We start from the raw sequence: 17,647 nt of genomic DNA on the forward strand, positions 1-17,647 counted from the left end.
GGGTGATGGGATGAGTGGCAGTGGTGGAGGGAGGGAGGAATGAGTGTCAGTGCTGGGGGGGGATGAGTGAGATTGCTGGGGGTGATGGGATGAGTGGCAGTGGTGGAGGGAGGGAGGAATGAGTGTCAGTGCTGGGGGGGGGGGGTGAGTGAGATTGCTGGGGGTGATGGGATGAGTGGCAGTGGTGGAGGGAGGGAGGAATGAGTGTCAGTGCTGGGGGGGGGGGTGAGTGAGTTTGCTGGGGGTGATGGGATGAGTGGCAGTGGTGGAGGGAGGGAGGAATGAGTGTCAGTGCTGGGGGGGGGGGGGGGGGTGAGTGAGATTGCTGGGGGTGATGGGATGAGTGGCAGTGGTGGAGGGAGGGAGGAATGAGTGTCAGTGCTGGGGGGGGGATGAGTGAGATTGCTGGGGGTGATGGGATGAGTGACAGTGGTGGAGGGAGGGAGGAATGAGTGTCAGTGCTGGGGGGGGGGGGGTGAGTGAGATTGCTGGGGGTGATGGGATGAGTGACAGTGGTGGAGGGAGGGAGGAATGAGTGTCAGTGCTGGGGGGGGGGTGAGTGAGATTGCTGGGGGTGATGGGATGAGTGGCAGTGGTGGAGGGAGGGAGGAATGAGTGTCAGTGCTGGGGGGGGGATGAGTGAGATTGCTGGGGGTGATGGGATGAGTGGCAGTGGTGGAGGGAGGGAGGAATGAGTGTCAGTGCTGGGGGGGGATGAGTGAGATTGCTGGGGGTGATGGGATTTGTGGCAGTGGTGGAGGGAGGGAGGAATGAGTGTCAGTGCTGGGGGGGATGAGTGAGATTGCTGGGGGTAATGGGATGAGTGGCAGTGGTGGAGGGAGGGAGGAATGAGTGTCAGTGCTGGGGGGGGGGGTGAGTGAGATTGCTGGGGGTGATGGGATGAGTGGCAGTGGTGGAGGGAGGGAGGAATGAGTGTCAGTGCTGGGGGGGGGGGTGAGTGAGTTTGCTGGGGGTGATTGGATGAGTGGCAGTGGTGGAGGGAGGGAGGAATGAGTGTCAGTGCTGGGGGGGGGGGTGAGTGAGATTGCTGGGGGTGATGGGATGAGTGGCAGTGGTGGAGGGAGGGAGGAATGAGTGTCAGTGCTGGGGGGGGGGGGGTGAGTGAGATTGCTGGGGGTGATGGGATGAGTGGCAGTGGTGGAGGGAGGGAGGAATGAGTGGCAGTGCTGGGGGGGGGGGATGAGTGAGATTGCTGGGGGTGATGGGATGAGTGACAGTGGTGGAGGAATGAGTGTCAGTGCTGGGGGGGGTGAGTGAGATTGCTGGGGGTGATGGGATGAGTGACAGTGGTGGAGGGAGGGAGGAATGAGTGTCAGTGCTGGGGGGGGATGAGTGAGATTGCTGGGGGTGATGGGATTTGTGGCAGTGGTGGAGGGAGGGAGGAATGAGTGTCAGTGCTGGGGGGGGATGAGTGAGATTGCTGGGGGTGATGGGATGAGTGGCAGTGGTGGAGGGAGGGAGGAATGAGTGTCAGTGCTGGGGGGGGGGGATGAGTGAGATTGCTGGGGGTGATGGGATGAGTGGCAGTGGTGGAGGGAGGGAGGAATGAGTGTCAGTGCTGGGGGGGGGGTGAGTGAGTTTGCTGGGGGTGATTGGATGAGTGGCAGTGGTGGAGGGAGGGAGGAATGAGTGTCAGTGCTGGGGGGGGATGAGTGAGATTGCTGGGGGTGATGGGATGAGTGGCAGTGGTGGAGGGAGGGAGGAATGAGTGTCAGTGCTGGGGGGGGGGATGAGTGAGATTGCTGGGGGTGATGGGATGAGTGGCAGTGGTGGAGGGAGGGAGGAATGAGTGTCAGTGCTGGGGGGGGGATGAGTGAGATTGCTGGGGGTGATGGGATGAGTGGCAGTGGTGGAGGGAGGGAGGAATGAGTGTCAGTGCTGGGGGGGGATGAGTGAGATTGCTGGGGGTGATGGGATGAGTGGCAGTGGTGGAGGGAGGGAGGAATGAGTTTCAGTGCTGGGGGGGGATGAGTGAGATTGCTGGGGGGGATGGGATGAGTGGCAGTGGTGGAGGGAGGGAGGAATGAGTGTCAGTGCTGGGGGGGGGGATGAGTGAGATTGCTGGGGGTGATGGGATGAGTGACAGTGGTGGAGGGAGGGAGGAATGAGTGTCAGTGCTGGGGGGGGATGAGTGAGATTGCTGGGGGTGATGGGATGAGTGGCAGTGGTGGAGGGAGGGAGGAATGAGTGTCAGTGCTGGGGGGGGGATGAGTGAGATTGCTGGGGGTGATGGGATGAGTGACAGTGGTGGAGGGAGGGAGGAATGAGTGTCAGTGCTGGGGGGATGAGTGAGATTGCTGGGGGTGATGGGATGAGTGGCAGTGGTGGAGGGAGGGAGGAATGAGTGTCAGTGCTGGGGGGGGATGAGTGAGATTGCTGGGGGTGATGGGATGAGTGGCAGTGCTGGGGGGAGGAGGAATGAGTGTCAGTGCTGGGGGGGGGATGAGTGAGATTGCTGGGGGTGATGGGATGAGTGGCAGTGGTGGAGGGAGGGAGGAATGAGTGTCAGTGCTGGGGGGGGATGAGTGAGATTGCTGGGGGTGATGGGATGAGTGGCAGTGGTGGAGGGAGGGAGGAATGAGTGTCAGTGCTGGGGGGGGATGAGTGAGATTGCTGGGGGTGATGGGATGAGTGGCAGTGGTGGAGGGAGGGAGGAATGAGTGTCAGTGCTGGGGGGGGGGGTGAGTGAGTTTGCTGGGGGTGATTGGATGAGTGGCAGTGGTGGAGGGAGGGAGGAATGAGTGTCAGTGCTGGGGGGGGATGAGTGAGATTGCTGGGGGTGATGGGATGAGTGACAGTGGTGGAGGGAGGGAGGAATGAGTGTCAGGGCTGGGGGGGGGGGTGAGTGAGATTGCTGGGGGTGATGGGATGAGTGACAGTGGTGGAGGGAGGGAGGAATGAGTGTCAGTGCTGGGGGGGGGGATGAGTGAGATTGCTGGGGGTGATGGGATGAGTGACAGTGGTGGAGGGAGGGAGGAATGAGTGTCAGTGCTGGGGGGGGGGATGAGTGAGATTGCTGGGGGTGATGGGATGAGTGACAGTGGTGGAGGAATGAGTGTCAGTGCTGGGGGGGGGTGAGTGAGATTGCTGGGGGTGATGGGATGAGTGACAGTGGTGGAGGGAGGGAGGAATGAGTGTCAGTGCTGGGGGGGATGAGTGAGATTGCTGGGGGTGATGGGATTTGTGGCAGTGGTGGAGGGAGGGAGGAATGAGTGTCAGTGCTGGGGGGGATGAGTGAGATTGCTGGGGGTGATGGGATGAGTGGCAGTGGTGGAGGGAGGGAGGAATGAGTGTCAGTGCTGGGGGGGGGGATGAGTGAGATTGCTGGGGGTGATGGGATGAGTGGCAGTGGTGGAGGGAGGGAGGAATGAGTGTCAGTGCTGGGGGGGGATGAGTGAGATTGCTGGGGTGATGGGATGAGTGGCAGTGGTGGAGGGAGGGAGGAATGAGTTTCAGTGCTGGGGGGGGATGAGTGAGATTGCTGGGGGTGATGGGATGAGTGGCAGTGGTGGAGGGAGGGAGGAATGAGTGTCAGTGCTGGGGGGGGGGATGAGTGAGATTGCTGGGGGTGATGGGATGAGTGACAGTGGTGGAGGGAGGGAGGAATGAGTGTCAGTGCTGGGGGGGGATGAGTGAGATTGCTGGGGGTGATGGGATGAGTGGCAGTGGTGGAGGGAGGGAGGAATGAGTGTCAGTGCTGGGGGGGGGATGAGTGAGATTGCTGGGGGTGATGGGATGAGTGGCAGTGGTGGAGGGAGGAAGGAATGAGTGTCAGTGCTGGGGGGGGATGAGTGAGATTGCTGGGGGTGATGGGATGAGTGGCAGTGGTGGAGGGAGGGAGGAATGAGTGTCAGTGCTGGGGGGGGGGTGAGTGAGTTTGCTGGGGGTGATTGGATGAGTGGCAGTGGTGGAGGGAGGGAGGAATGAGTGTCAGTGCTGGGGGGGGGATGAGTGAGATTGCTGGGGGTGATGGGATGAGTGGCAGTGGTGGAGGGAGGGAGGAATGAGTGTCAGTGCTGGGGGGGGGGGGGAGTGAGTTTTCTGGGGGTGATTGGATGAGTGGCAGTGGTGGAGGGAGGGAGGAATGAGTGTCAGTGCTGGGGGGGGGGATGAGTGAGATTGCTGGGGGTGATGGGATGAGTGACAGTGGTGGAGGGAGGGAGGAATGAGTGTCAGTGCTGGGGGGGGATGAGTGAGATTGCTGGGGGTGATGGGATGAGTGGCAGTGGTGGAGGGAGGGAGGAATGAGTGTCAGTGCTGGGGGGGGATGAGTGAGATTGCTGGGGGTGATGGGATTTGTGGCAGTGGTGGAGGGAGGGAGGAATGAGTGTCAGTGCTGGGGGGGATGAGTGAGATTGCTGGGGGTAATGGGATGAGTGGCAGTGGTGGAGGGAGGGAGGAATGAGTGTCAGTGCTGGGGGGGGGGGTGAGTGAGATTGCTGGGGGTGATGGGATGAGTGGCAGTGGTGGAGGGAGGGAGGAATGAGTGTCAGTGCTGGGGGGGGGGGGTGAGTGAGTTTGCTGGGGGTGATTGGATGAGTGGCAGTGGTGGAGGGAGGGAGGAATGAGTGTCAGTGCTGGGGGGGGGGGTGAGTGAGATTGCTGGGGGTGATGGGATGAGTGGCAGTGGTGGAGGGAGGGAGGAATGAGTGTCAGTGCTGGGGGGGGGGTGAGTGAGATTGCTGGGGGTGATGGGATGAGTGGCAGTGGTGGAGGGAGGGAGGAATGAGTGTCAGTGCTGGGGGGGGGGGATGAGTGAGATTGCTGGGGGTGATGGGATGAGTGACAGTGGTGGAGGAATGAGTGTCAGTGCTGGGGGGGGGGTGAGTGAGATTGCTGGGGGTGATGGGATGAGTGACAGTGGTGGAGGGAGGGAGGAATGAGTGTCAGTGCTGGGGGGGGATGAGTGAGATTGCTGGGGGTGATGGGATTTGTGGCAGTGGTGGAGGGAGGGAGGAATGAGTGTCAGTGCTGGGGGGGGATGAGTGAGATTGCTGGGGGTGATGGATGAGTGGCAGTGGTGGAGGGAGGGAGGAATGAGTGTCAGTGCTGGGGGGGGGGGATGAGTGAGATTGCTGGGGGTGATGGGATGAGTGGCAGTGGTGGAGGGAGGGAGGAATGAGTGTCAGTGCTGGGGGGGGGGGTGAGTGAGTTTGCTGGGGGTGATTGGATGAGTGGCAGTGGTGGAGGGAGGGAGGAATGAGTGTCAGTGCTGGGGGGGGGGATGAGTGAGATTGCTGGGGGTGATGGGATGAGTGGCAGTGGTGGAGGGAGGGAGGAATGAGTGTCAGTGCTGGGGGGGGGATGAGTGAGATTGCTGGGGGTGATGGGATGAGTGGCAGTGGTGGAGGGAGGGAGGAATGAGTGTCAGTGCTGGGGGGGGGATGAGTGAGATTGCTGGGGGTGATGGGATGAGTGGCAGTGGTGGAGGGAGGGAGGAATGAGTGTCAGTGCTGGGGGGGGATGAGTGAGATTGCTGGGGGTGATGGGATGAGTGGCAGTGGTGGAGGGAGGGAGGAATGAGTTTCAGTGCTGGGGGGGGATGAGTGAGATTGCTGGGGGTGATGGGATGAGTGGCAGTGGTGGAGGGAGGGAGGAATGAGTGTCAGTGCTGGGGGGGGGATGAGTGAGATTGCTGGGGGTGATGGGATGAGTGACAGTGGTGGAGGGAGGGAGGAATGAGTGTCAGTGCTGGGGGGGGATGAGTGAGATTGCTGGGGGTGATGGGATGAGTGGCAGTGGTGGAGGGAGGGAGGAATGAGTGTCAGTGCTGGGGGGGGATGAGTGAGATTGCTGGGGGTGATGGGATGAGTGGCAGTGGTGGAGGGAGGAAGGAATGAGTGTCAGTGCTGGGGGGGGATGAGTGAGATTGCTGGGGGTGATGGGATTTGTGGCAGTGGTGGAGGGAGGGAGGAATGAGTGTCAGTGCTGGGGGGGATGAGTGAGATTGCTGGGGGTGATGGGATGAGTGACAGTGGTGGAGGGAGGGAGGAATGAGTGTCAGTGCTGGGGGGGGGGGTGAGTGAGATTGCTGGGGGTGATGGGATGAGTGACAGTGGTGGAGGGAGGGAGGAATGAGTGTCAGTGCTGGGGGGGGGGATGAGTGAGATTGCTGGGGGTGATGGGATGAGTGACAGTGGTGGAGGGAGGGAGGAATGAGTGTCAGTGCTGGGGGGGGGGATGAGTGAGATTGCTGGGGGTGATGGGATGAGTGACAGTGGTGGAGGAATGAGTGTCAGTGCTGGGGGGGGGGTGAGTGAGATTGCTGGGGGTGATGGGATGAGTGACAGTGGTGGAGGGAGGGAGGAATGAGTGTCAGTGCTGGGGGGGGGATGAGTGAGATTGCTGGGGGTGATGGGATTTGTGGCAGTGGTGGAGGGAGGGAGGAATGAGTGTCAGTGCTGGGGGGGGATGAGTGAGATTGCTGGGGGTGATGGGATGAGTGGCAGTGGTGGAGGGAGGGAGGAATGAGTGTCAGTGCTGGGGGGGGGGGATGAGTGAGATTGCTGGGGGTGATGGGATGAGTGGCAGTGGTGGAGGGAGGGAGGAATGAGTGTCAGTGCTGGGGGGGGGGTGAGTGAGTTTGCTGGGGGTGATTGGATGAGTGGCAGTGGTGGAGGGAGGGAGGAATGAGTGTCAGTGCTGGGGGGGGGATGAGTGAGATTGCTGGGGGTGATGGGATGAGTGGCAGTGGTGGAGGGAGGGAGGAATGAGTGTCAGTGCTGGGGGGGGGATGAGTGAGATTGCTGGGGGTGATGGGATGAGTGGCAGTGGTGGAGGGAGGGAGGAATGAGTGTCAGTGCTGGGGGGGGGATGAGTGAGATTGCTGGGGGTGATGGGATGAGGGGCAGTGGTGGAGGGAGGGAGGAATGAGTGTCAGTGCTGGGGGGGGATGAGTGAGATTGCTGGGGGTGATGGGATGAGTGGCAGTGGTGGAGGGAGGGAGGAATGAGTTTCAGTGCTGGGGGGGGATGAGTGAGATTGCTGGGGGTGATGGGATGAGTGGCAGTGGTGGAGGGAGGGAGGAATGAGTGTCAGTGCTGGGGGGGGGGATGAGTGAGATTGCTGGGGGTGATGGGATGAGTGACAGTGGTGGAGGGAGGGAGGAATGAGTGTCAGTGCTGGGGGGGGATGAGTGAGATTGCTAGGGGTGATGGGATGAGTGACAGTGGTGGAGGGAGGGAGGAATGAGTGGCAGTGCTGGGGGGGGGGGATGAGTGAGATTGCTGGGGGTGATGGGATGAGTGACAGTGGTGGAGGGAGGGAGGAATGAGTGTCAGTGCTGGGGGGGGATGAGTGAGATTGCTGGGGGTGATGGGATGAGTGGCAGTGGTGGAGGGAGGGAGGAATGAGTGTCAGTGCTGGGGGGGGGATGAGTGAGATTGCTGGGGGTGATGGGATGAGTGGCAGTGGTGGAGGGAGGGAGGAATGAGTGTCAGTGCTGGGGGGGGGGATGAGTGAGATTGCTGGGGGTGATGGGATGAGTGACAGTGGTGGAGGGAGGGAGGAATGAGTGTCAGTGCTGGGGGGGGGGGATGAGTGAGATTGCTGGGGGTGATGGGATGAGTGACAGTGGTGGAGGAATGAGTGTCAGTGCTGGGGGGGGGTGAGTGAGATTGCTGGGGGTGATGGGATGAGTGACAGTGGTGGAGGGAGGGAGGAATGAGTGTCAGTGCTGGGGGGGATGAGTGAGATTGCTGGGGGTGATGGGATTTGTGGCAGTGGTGGAGGGAGGGAGGAATGAGTGTCAGTGCTGGGGGGGGATGAGTGAGATTGCTGGGGGTGATGGGATGAGTGGCAGTGGTGGAGGGAGGGAGGAATGAGTGTCAGTGCTGGGGGGGGGGGGATGAGTGAGATTGCTGGGGGTGATGGGATGAGTGGCAGTGGTGGAGGGAGGGAGGAATGAGTGTCAGTGCTGGGGGGGGGTGAGTGAGTTTGCTGGGGGTGATTGGATGAGTGGCAGTGGTGGAGGGAGGGAGGAATGAGTGTCAGTGCTGGGGGGGGGATGAGTGAGATTGCTGGGGGTGATGGGATGAGTGGCAGTGGTGGAGGGAGGGAGGAATGAGTGTCAGTGCTGGGGGGGGGATGAGTGAGATTGCTGGGGGTGATGGGATGAGTGGCAGTGGTGGAGGGAGGGAGGAATGAGTGTCAGTGCTGGGGGGGGATGAGTGAGATTGCTGGGGGTGATGGGATGAGTGGCAGTGGTGGAGGGAGGGAGGAATGAGTTTCAGTGCTGGGGGGGGATGAGTGAGATTGCTGGGGGTGATGGGATGAGTGGCAGTGGTGGAGGGAGGGAGGAATGAGTGGCAGTGCTGGGGGGGGGGGATGAGTGAGATTGCTGGGGGTGATGGGATGAGTGACAGTGGTGGAGGGAGGGAGGAATGAGTGTCAGTGCTGGGGGGGATGAGTGAGATTGCTGGGGGTGATGGGATGAGTGGCAGTGGTGGAGGGAGGGAGGAATGAGTGTCAGTGCTGGGGGGGGGGATGAGTGAGATTGCTGGGGGTGATGGGATGAGTGGCAGTGGTGGAGGGAGGAGGAATGAGTGTCAGTGCTGGGGGGGGATGAGTGAGATTGCTGGGGGTGATGGGATGAGTGGCAGTGGTGGAGGGAGGGAGGAATGAGTGTCAGTGCTGGGGGGGGTGAGTGAGTTTGCTGGGGGTGATTGGATGAGTGGCAGTGGTGGAGGGAGGGAGGAATGAGTGTCAGTGCTGGGGGGGGGATGAGTGAGATTGCTGGGGGTGATGGGATGAGTGGCAGTGGTGGAGGGAGGGAGGAATGAGTGTCAGTGCTGGGGGGGGGGGGTGAGTGAGTTTGCTGGGGGTGATTGGATGAGTGGCAGTGGTGGAGGGAGGGAGGAATGAGTGTCAGTGCTGGGGGGGGGATGAGTGAGATTGCTGGGGGTGATGGGATGAGTGACAGTGGTGGAGGGAGGGAGGAATGAGTGTCAGTGCTGGGGGGGGGGTGAGTGAGATTGCTGGGGGTGATGGGATTTGTGGCAGTGGTGGAGGGAGGGAGGAATGAGTGTCAGTGCTGGGGGGGATGAGTGAGATTGCTGGGGGTGATGGGATGAGTGGCAGTGGTGGAGGGAGGGAGGAATGAGTGTCAGTGCTGGGGGGGGGATGAGTGAGATTGCTGGGGGTGATGGGATGAGTGGCAGTGGTGGAGGGAGGGAGGAATGAGTGTCAGTGCTGGGGGGGGGGTGAGTGAGTTTGCTGGGGGTGATTGGATGAGTGGCAGTGGTGGAGGGAGGGAGGAATGAGTGTCAGTGCTGGGGGGGGGGGGGAGGGAGATTGCTGGGGGTGATGGGATGAGTGGCAGTGGTGGAGGGAGGGAGGAATGAGTGTCAGTGCTGGGGGGGGGGTGAGTGAGTTTGCTGGGGGTGATTGGATGAGTGGCAGTGGTGGAGGGAGGGAGGAATGAGTGTCAGTGCTGGGGGGGGGGATGAGTGAGATTGCTGGGGGTGATGGGATGAGTGGCAGTGGTGGAGGGAGGGAGGAATGAGTGTCAGTGCTGGGGGGGGGTGAGTGAGATTGCTGGGGGTGATGGGATGAGTGACAGTGGTGGAGGGAGGGAGAATGAGTGTCAGTGCTGGGGGGGGGGTGAGTGAGATTGCTGGGGGTGATGGGATGAGTGGCAGTGGTGGAGGGAGGGAGGAATGAGTGTCAGTGCTGGGGGGGGGGGTGAGTGAGTTTGCTGGGGGTGATTGGATGAGTGGCAGTGGTGGAGGGAGGGAGGAATGAGTGTCAGTGCTGGGGGGGGGATGAGTGAGATTGCTGGGGGTGATGGGATGAGTGGCAGTGGTGGAGGGAGGGAGGAATGAGTGTCAGTGCTGGGGGGGGGTGAGTGAGATTGCTGGGGGTGATGGGATGAGTGGCAGTGGTGGAGGGAGGGAGGAATGAGTGTCAGTGCTGGGGGGGGGGGTGAGTGAGATTGCTGGGGGTGATGGGATGAGTGGCAGTGGTGGAGGGAGGGAGGAATGAGTGTCAGTGCTGGGGGGGGGGATGAGTGAGATTGCTGGGGTGATGGGATGAGTGACAGTGGTGGAGGGAGGGAGGAATGAGTGTCAGTGCTGGGGGGGGGGGGTGAGTGAGATTGCTGGGGGTGATGGGATGAGTGACAGTGGTGGAGGGAGGGAGGAATGAGTGTCAGTGCTGGGGGGGGGGGGGGGGTGAGTGAGATTGCTGGGGGTGATGGGATGAGTGACAGTGGTGGAGGGAGGGAGGAATGAGTGTCAGTGCTGGGGGGGGGGGGTGAGTGAGATTGCTGGGGGTGATGGGATGAGTGGTAGTGGTGGAGGGAGGGAGGAATGAGTGTCAGTGCTGGGGGGGGGGTGAGTGAGATTGCTGGGGGTGATGGGATGAGTGACAGTGGTGGAGGGAGGGAGGAATGAGTGTCAGTGCTGGGGGGGGGGATGAGTGAGATTGCTGGGGGTGATGGGATGAGTGACAGTGGTGGGGTGGGATAGAATCAGCAGTGGTGGTGGAGACTGTCACTGACTGGGTGCTAGGATCAGAGACTTACTTACTGTCAGTTTCCACTTAGTTTTCCCCTGCATTGCTCCGTGTCTCCACAGTGGCCGCGACCTCCTGCAGCTCCTCCCCCACCTTCTTTCAATTGGTGTAAGCAGTGTCCGCCCCGCCTCCCTACATTCTCTGACTCTGGATAGGCAGGGTCGGGGGCGGGGCGGTCCACAGTCTCAGCGCTGCCTTCTCTCTCCCCTTAGCCGACGAAAGCCCCCCTCCCCACGTCGGAACGAACCGACAACAACACAAAGTGACAGGACAGTTAGGTGGGTCCCTCACGCGGGTGGCGGGCCCCCCTGAATTGGTGGAACTACAGGGCCCAGTCGCACATGCGACTGCTGCGACTACGATAATTCCGCCACTGGCTACAATGTAAAGTAGTGAGTGTACAGCTTGTATAACAGTGTAAATTTTCTGTCCCCTCAAAATAACTCAACACACAGCCATTAACCGCTGGCAAGAAAAGTGAGTACACCCCTAAGTGAAAATGTCCAGATTAGGCCCAAATAGCCGTTTTCCCTCCCAGATGTCATGTGACTCGTTAGTGTTACAAGGTCTCAGGTGTGAATGGGGAGGAAAGGAAAAAATTGCGCCAACCAATAATATGATAATATAAACACTGAAGTCCTTTGTGTTTTCTACAAGTAAAAATAGAAAAATTATGCACCATATAGGTGCATTTAAACATAAATAAATAAAAAGTGAAAAGTCCAGTATCAAAGTCCATAAACGATGAATCCAACCCGGACAGCACCCAGTGTGAAGATGATTAACAGATGTGACCCGCCACCATATGGACTGAGGCTTACCAATAGGTAATTAAATAACAGCGTTATTCAAATTACTGCAGGATACTCCAGAGTGCGGGATAACAGCCAGGAATACACCAGGTCACGGCCCTTTAAGAGATCCACGACGGGATGCAGCAGGATATACTAACAGTATTCGTCCTCATACCATCTCACAGCCTCTCACAGCCCAGTCAGTGTGAACATAAAAGGAAGGAGACCGCACATAGGGTAGTATGCACTAACAGGTTTAATTAAAAAGGTTAAAAACTACTTACAAGCGAAGGTAAATAGGAAGCAAGTAAACATTTGCCGGCCGGCATCTAACAGGAGCCCTTCCTGTACGCGGTGACGTCACTGCACTCCGTCCCAGACGCGTTTCGTCACAAAATGACGTTCTCAATGGGAGGAGGTGTGTTAAATTTGGTGTTATCGCTCTCATTCTCTCATACTGGTCACTGGAAGTGCAACATGGCACCTCATGGCAAAGAACTCTGAGGATCTGATAAAAAGAATTGTTGCTCTACATAAAGATGGCCCATGCTATAAGAAGAACCTGAAACTGAGCTGCAGCACCGTGGCCAAGACCATGCAGTGGTTTACCAGGACAGAACAGGCCTCACCATGGCCGACCAAATAAGTTGAGTGCACGTGCTCAGCGTCATAGCCAGAGGTTGTCTTTGGGATAAATAGACGTACAAGTGCTGCCATTGCTGCAGAGGTTGAAGGGGTGGGGGGGGGGAGGGGTCAGCCTGTCAGTGCTCAGACCATACACCGCACACTGCATCAAATTGGTCTGCATGGCTGTCGTCCCAGAAGGAAGCCTCTTCTAAAGATAATGTGCAAGAAAGCCTGCAAACAGTTTGCTGAAGACAAGCAGACCAAGGACATGGATTACTGGAACCATGTCCTGTGGTCTGATGAGACCAAGATAAACTTATTTGGTTCAGATGGTGTCAAGCGTGTGTGGGGCGGCAACCAGATGAGTACAAAGACAAGTGTGTCTTGCCTACAGTCAAGCATGGTGGTGGGAGTGTCATGGTCTGGGGATGCATGAGTGCTGTCAGCACTGGGGAGATACAGTTCATTGAGGAAACCATGAATGCCAACATGTACTGTGACATACTGAAGCAGAGCATGATCCTCTCCCTCCAGAGACTGGGCCACAGGGCAGTATTCCAACATGATAACTACCCCAAACACACCTCCAGGATGACCACTGCCTTGCTAAAGAAGCTGAGGGTAAAGGTGATGGACTGGCCAAGCATGTCTCCAGACCTAAACCCTATTGAACATCTGTGGGACATCCTCAAACGGAAGGTGGAGGAGCACAAGGTCTCTAACATCCACCAGCTCCGTGATGTTATCATGGAGGAGTGGAAGAGAACTCCAGTGTGAAGCCCTGGTGAACTCCATGCCCAAGAGGGTTAAGGCAGTGCTCTAAAATAATGAAGGCCACACAAAATATTGACACTTTGGGCCAATTTGGACATTTTCACTTAGGGGTGTACTCACTTTTGTTTCCAGCGGTTTAGACATTATCCCTTTCCCGACCAGCCGCCACAGTTTAACTGCGACAGGTTGGCTCCCCTGGGTGGGCCATCGTAGCTGTACTTTGGCTCTTTAAGACACTCTAGCAGGCGCATCCGCAGCACCTCCGGAGCCGTTGCGGGCGCGATAACCGCCGGCCACCCGTGATCACTCGTGACAGAACGAGAACCGGGATTTGTGTGATAACACACAAATCCTGGTTCTCTCAGGGGAGAGGAGACAGATTGTTTGTTCCTACAGTAGGAACAATGATCACTCTCCTCCTCTAGTAAGTCCCATCCCCCCACAGTTACAACACACATAGGTAACACACAAGGTAATTTAACCCCTTCCCTGCCAGTGACATTTATACAGTAATCAGTGGCTATTTTTAGCTCTGATCGCTGTATATAAATGTCACTGGTCCCAAAAAAAGTGTCACAATAATTCCGATCTGTCCGTTGCAATGTTGCAGTCCCGATATAAAAATTGCAGGTCGCCGCCATTACTAGTAAAAAAAAAATAATAATAAAAATGCCATAAACTATCCCCTATTTTGTAGACGTTAAAACTTTTGCGTGAAACCAATCAATATACGCTTCTTGCGATTTTTTTTTACCAAAAATATGTAGAAAAATACATATCGCCCTAAATATTTTTTGGAGATATTTATTATAGCAAAAAGTACAAAATATTGTGTTCTTTTCAAAATGTTCACTCTTTTTTGGTTTATAGCGCAAAAAATAAAAACTGCAGAGGTGATCAAATACCACCAAAAGAAAGCTCTATTTGTGGGGGAAAAAGGACATAAATGTTGTTTGGGTGCAACATCACACGGCTGCGCAATTGTCAGTTAAAGTGACGCAGTGCCGTATCGCAAAACCTGGCCTGGTCAGGAAGAGGGCAAATCCTTCCAGGGCTGAAGTGGTTAATGACTGTGTGTTGAGTTATTTTGAGGGGACAGCAAACTTACACTGTTATACAAGCGAAAGTGACTCAGAAAAGTGACTCAGGAAAGTGACTTAAGAATTGACTCGGAAAAGTGACTTAGGAAAGTGACTCAGAAAAGTGACGTAGAATAGTCACTCAGAAAAGTGACTCAGAAAAGTGACTTGGAAAGCGACTTGGAAAAGTGACTCAGAAAGTGACTTGGAAAAGTGATGTATAATAGTGACTCAGAAAAGTGACTCAGGAAAAGTGAATCAAGAGAGTGACTTGGAAAAGTGACTCAAGAGAGTGACTCAGAAAAGTGACTCAGAAAAGTGACTCAGAAAAGTATCTTGGAAAAGTGACTCAGGAAAGTGACTTGGAAAAGTGACTCGGAAAAATGACTCAAGAAAGTGACTTAGAAAAGTGCCTTGGAAAAGTGACTCAAGAAAGAGACTCAGCAAAATGACTCGGGAAAGTGACTCAGAAAAGTGACTTGGAAAGTAACTTAAGAAAGTGACTCGGAAAAGTGACTTAAGAAAGTGATTCAGAAAAGTGACTTAAGAAAGTGACTCAGAAAAGTGCCTTGGAAAGTGACTCAGAAAAGTGACTCAGCAAAGTGACTCGGAAAAGTGACTTTGAAAAGTGACTCAAGAAAGTGACTCAGGAAAGTGACTTAGGAAAGTGACTCAGGAAAGTGACTTAAGAAAGTGACTCAGGAAAGTGACTGGAAAGTAACTTAAGAAAGTGACTCAGAAAAGTGATTCAGAAAGTGACTTAAGAAAGTGACTTAAGAAAGTGACTCGGAAAAGTGACTCGGAAAAGGTGACTCAGAAAAGTGACTCGGAAAAGTGATTCAAGAAAGTGACTCAAGAAAGTAACTCAGAAAAGTGACTCAAGAAAGTGACTCAAGAAAGTGACTCAGGAAAGTGACTTGGAAAAGTGACTCGGAAAAGTTACTTGGAAAAGTGACTCAAGAAAGTGATTTAGAAAAGTGACTCGGAAAAGTGACTCTGAAAAGTGACTCGGAAAAGTGACTCGGAAAAGTGACTCAGAAAAGTAACTCAGAAAAGTAACTCGGAAAAGTAACTCAGAAAAGTGACTCAAGAAAGTGACTCAGGAAAGTGACTCGGAAAAGTGACTCAAGAAAGTGATTTAGAAAAGTGACTTGGAAAAGTGACTCAAAAGAGTGACTCAAGAAAGTGACTCAGAAAAGCGACTTGGAATAGTGACTTGGAAAAGTGACTCAGAAAAGCGACTTGGAATAGTGACTCGGAAAAGTGACTCAAGAAAGTGACTTGGAAAAGTGACTCAAGAAAGTGACTCGGAAAAGTGACTCGGAAAAGTGACTCGGAAATGTGATTTAAGAAAGTGACTCAAGAAAGTGACTCGGAAAAGTGACTCAAGAAAGTGATTTAGAAAAGTCACTCAAGAAAGTGACTCAGAAAAGCGACTTGGAATAGTGACTTGGAAAAGTGACTCAGGAAAAGTGACTCAAGAGAGTGACTTGGAAAAGTGACTCAAGAGAGTAACTCGGAAAAGTGACTTGGAAAAGTGACTCAAGAAAGTGACTCGGAAAAGTGACTCGGAAAAGTGACTCAGAAAAGTGACTTACGAAAGTGACTTGGAAAAGTGCCTTGGAAAGTGACTCAGAAAAGTGACTTGGAAAAGTGACTCGGAAAAGTGATTCGGAAAAGTGACTCAGGAAATTGACTTAAGAAAGTGACTTGGAAAAGTGACTTGGAAAAGTGACTTAGGAAAGTGACTCGGAAAAGGTGACTCAGAAAAGTGACTCGGAAAAGTGATTCAAGAAAGTGACTCAAGAAAGTAACTCAGAAAAGTGACTCAAGAAAGTGACTTGGAAAAGTGACTTGGAAAAGTGACTTGGAAAAGTGACTCGGAAAAGTGACTCAAAAAAGTGATTCAGAAAAGTGACTCGGAAAAGTGACTCGGAAAAGTGACTCGGAAAAGTGACTTAAGAAAGTGACTCGGAAAAGTGACTCAGGAAAGTGACTTGGAAAAGTGACTCAAGAAAGTGGCTAAGAAAAGTGCCTTGGAAAAGTGACAAAAGTGGAGAAATTGACTCAGCAAAATGACTTAAGAAAGTGATTCGGAAAAGTGACTTAAGAAAGTGCCTTGGGAAAGTGACTCAGCAAAATGACTCGAGAAAGTGACTCAAAAAAGTGACTTGGAAAGTAACTTAAGAAAGTGATTCAGAAAAGTGACTTAAGAAAGTGACTCAGAAAAGTGACTCAGCAAAGTGACTTGGAAAAGTGACTCAAGAAAGTGACTCAGGAAAGTGACTTAGGAAAGTGACTCAGGAAAGTGACTTAAGAAAGTGACTCAGGAAAGTGACTGGAAAGTAACTTAAGAAAGTGACTCAGAAAAGTGATTCAGAAAGTGACTCGGAAAAGTATCTTGGAAAAGTGACTTGGAAAAGTGACTCAGAAAAGTATCTTGGAAAAGTGACTTAAGAAAGTGATTCGGAAAAGTGATGTAGGAAAGTGACTCAGAAAAGTGACGTAGAATAGTGATTTAGGAAAGTGACTCAGAAAAGTGACTCAGAAAAATGAATCAGTGAAAAGTGACTCAGGAAAGTGACTTGGAAAGTGACCTTGGAAAGTGACCTCGGAAAAGTGATGTAGGAAAGTGATTCAGAAAAGAGACTCGGAAAAGTGACTTAAGAAAGTGACTCAGAAAAGTGATTCAGAAAAGTGTCTCAGGAAAGTGACCTTGGAAAGTGACTCAGGAAAGTGACTTAAGAAAGTGACTTAAGAAAGTGACTAGGAAAGTATCTTGGAAAAGTGACTCAAGAAAGTGACTCAGGAAAGTGACTCGGAAAAGTGACTCGGAAAAGTGACTTGGAAAAGTGACTCGGAAAAGTATCTTGGAAAAGTGACTCAGAAAAGTGACTTGGTAAAGTGACTCGGAAAAGTGACTCGGAAAAGTGACTTAAGAAAGTGAGTTAAGAAAGTGACTCAGAAAAGTGACTCAGGAAAGTGACTCGGAAAAGTGACTCAGAAAAGTGACTCGGAAAAGTGACTCGGGAAAGTGACTCAAGAAAGTGATTTAGAAAAGTGACTTGGAAAAGTGACTCAAAAGAGTGACTCAGGAAAATTACTTGGAAAAGTGACTCAAGAAAGTGACTTGGAAAAAGTGACTCAGAAAAGTGACTCAAAAAAGTGATTCAGAAAAGTGACTCGGAAAAGTGACTTAAGAAAGTGATTCGGAAAAGTGATGTAGGAAAGTGACTCAGAAAAGTGACTCAGAAAAATGAATCAGTGAAAAGTGACTCAGGAAAGTGACTTGGAAAGTGACCTCGGAAAAGTGATGTAGGAAAGTGATTCAGAAAAGAGACTCGGAAAAGTGACTTAAGAAAGTGACTCAGAAAAGTGATTCAGAAAAGTGTCTCAGGAAAGTGACCTTGGAAAGTGACTCAGGAAAGTGACTTAAGAAAGTGACTAGGAAAAGTGACTTGGAAAAGTGACTCAGAAAAGTGACCCAGAAGAGTGACTTGGGAAAGTGACTCAGGAAAGTGACTCAGTAAAATGACTTAGGAAAGTGACTTAAGAACTTGTAATGGGGGCACCGAGCTGAGCTACAGATCCGTTTGTCCATTCAGACACAGAGCTGCTGTTCGGCCCTGATTGGCTTTGATTGACAGCTGCAGAGCCCATGCTGTGTCAGCCAATCAGGAGGGAGAGTTTTGGACAGCCGAGGGATGTGTGGACATTGCTGGACAGAGAGGGGGCTCTGAAGATCCCTCAGCTTGGAAGCAGTGGGCCGGCTGCAAATATCTGATGGATGGAAGCCCGCCTGGGGGAGTTGGGGTCCTAGGCAGGCTGTATTTGCATGTA

The 17,647-nt window shown here is 53.9% G+C and overlaps 1 protein-coding gene across 2 annotated transcripts in view; it reads left to right on the forward strand.

Annotated features, from left to right (window-relative positions):
* C1H22orf15 (chromosome 1 C22orf15 homolog) overlaps nt 1-17,647 on the forward strand; it is a 34,845-nt gene that overhangs the window by 5,475 nt on the left and 11,723 nt on the right. The gene's annotated exons all lie outside the window — the stretch shown is intronic.

The sequence above is a fragment of the Rana temporaria genome, chromosome 1 (assembly GCF_905171775.1).
Source record: "Rana temporaria chromosome 1, aRanTem1.1, whole genome shotgun sequence".
Taxonomy (NCBI): domain Eukaryota; kingdom Metazoa; phylum Chordata; class Amphibia; order Anura; family Ranidae; genus Rana; species Rana temporaria.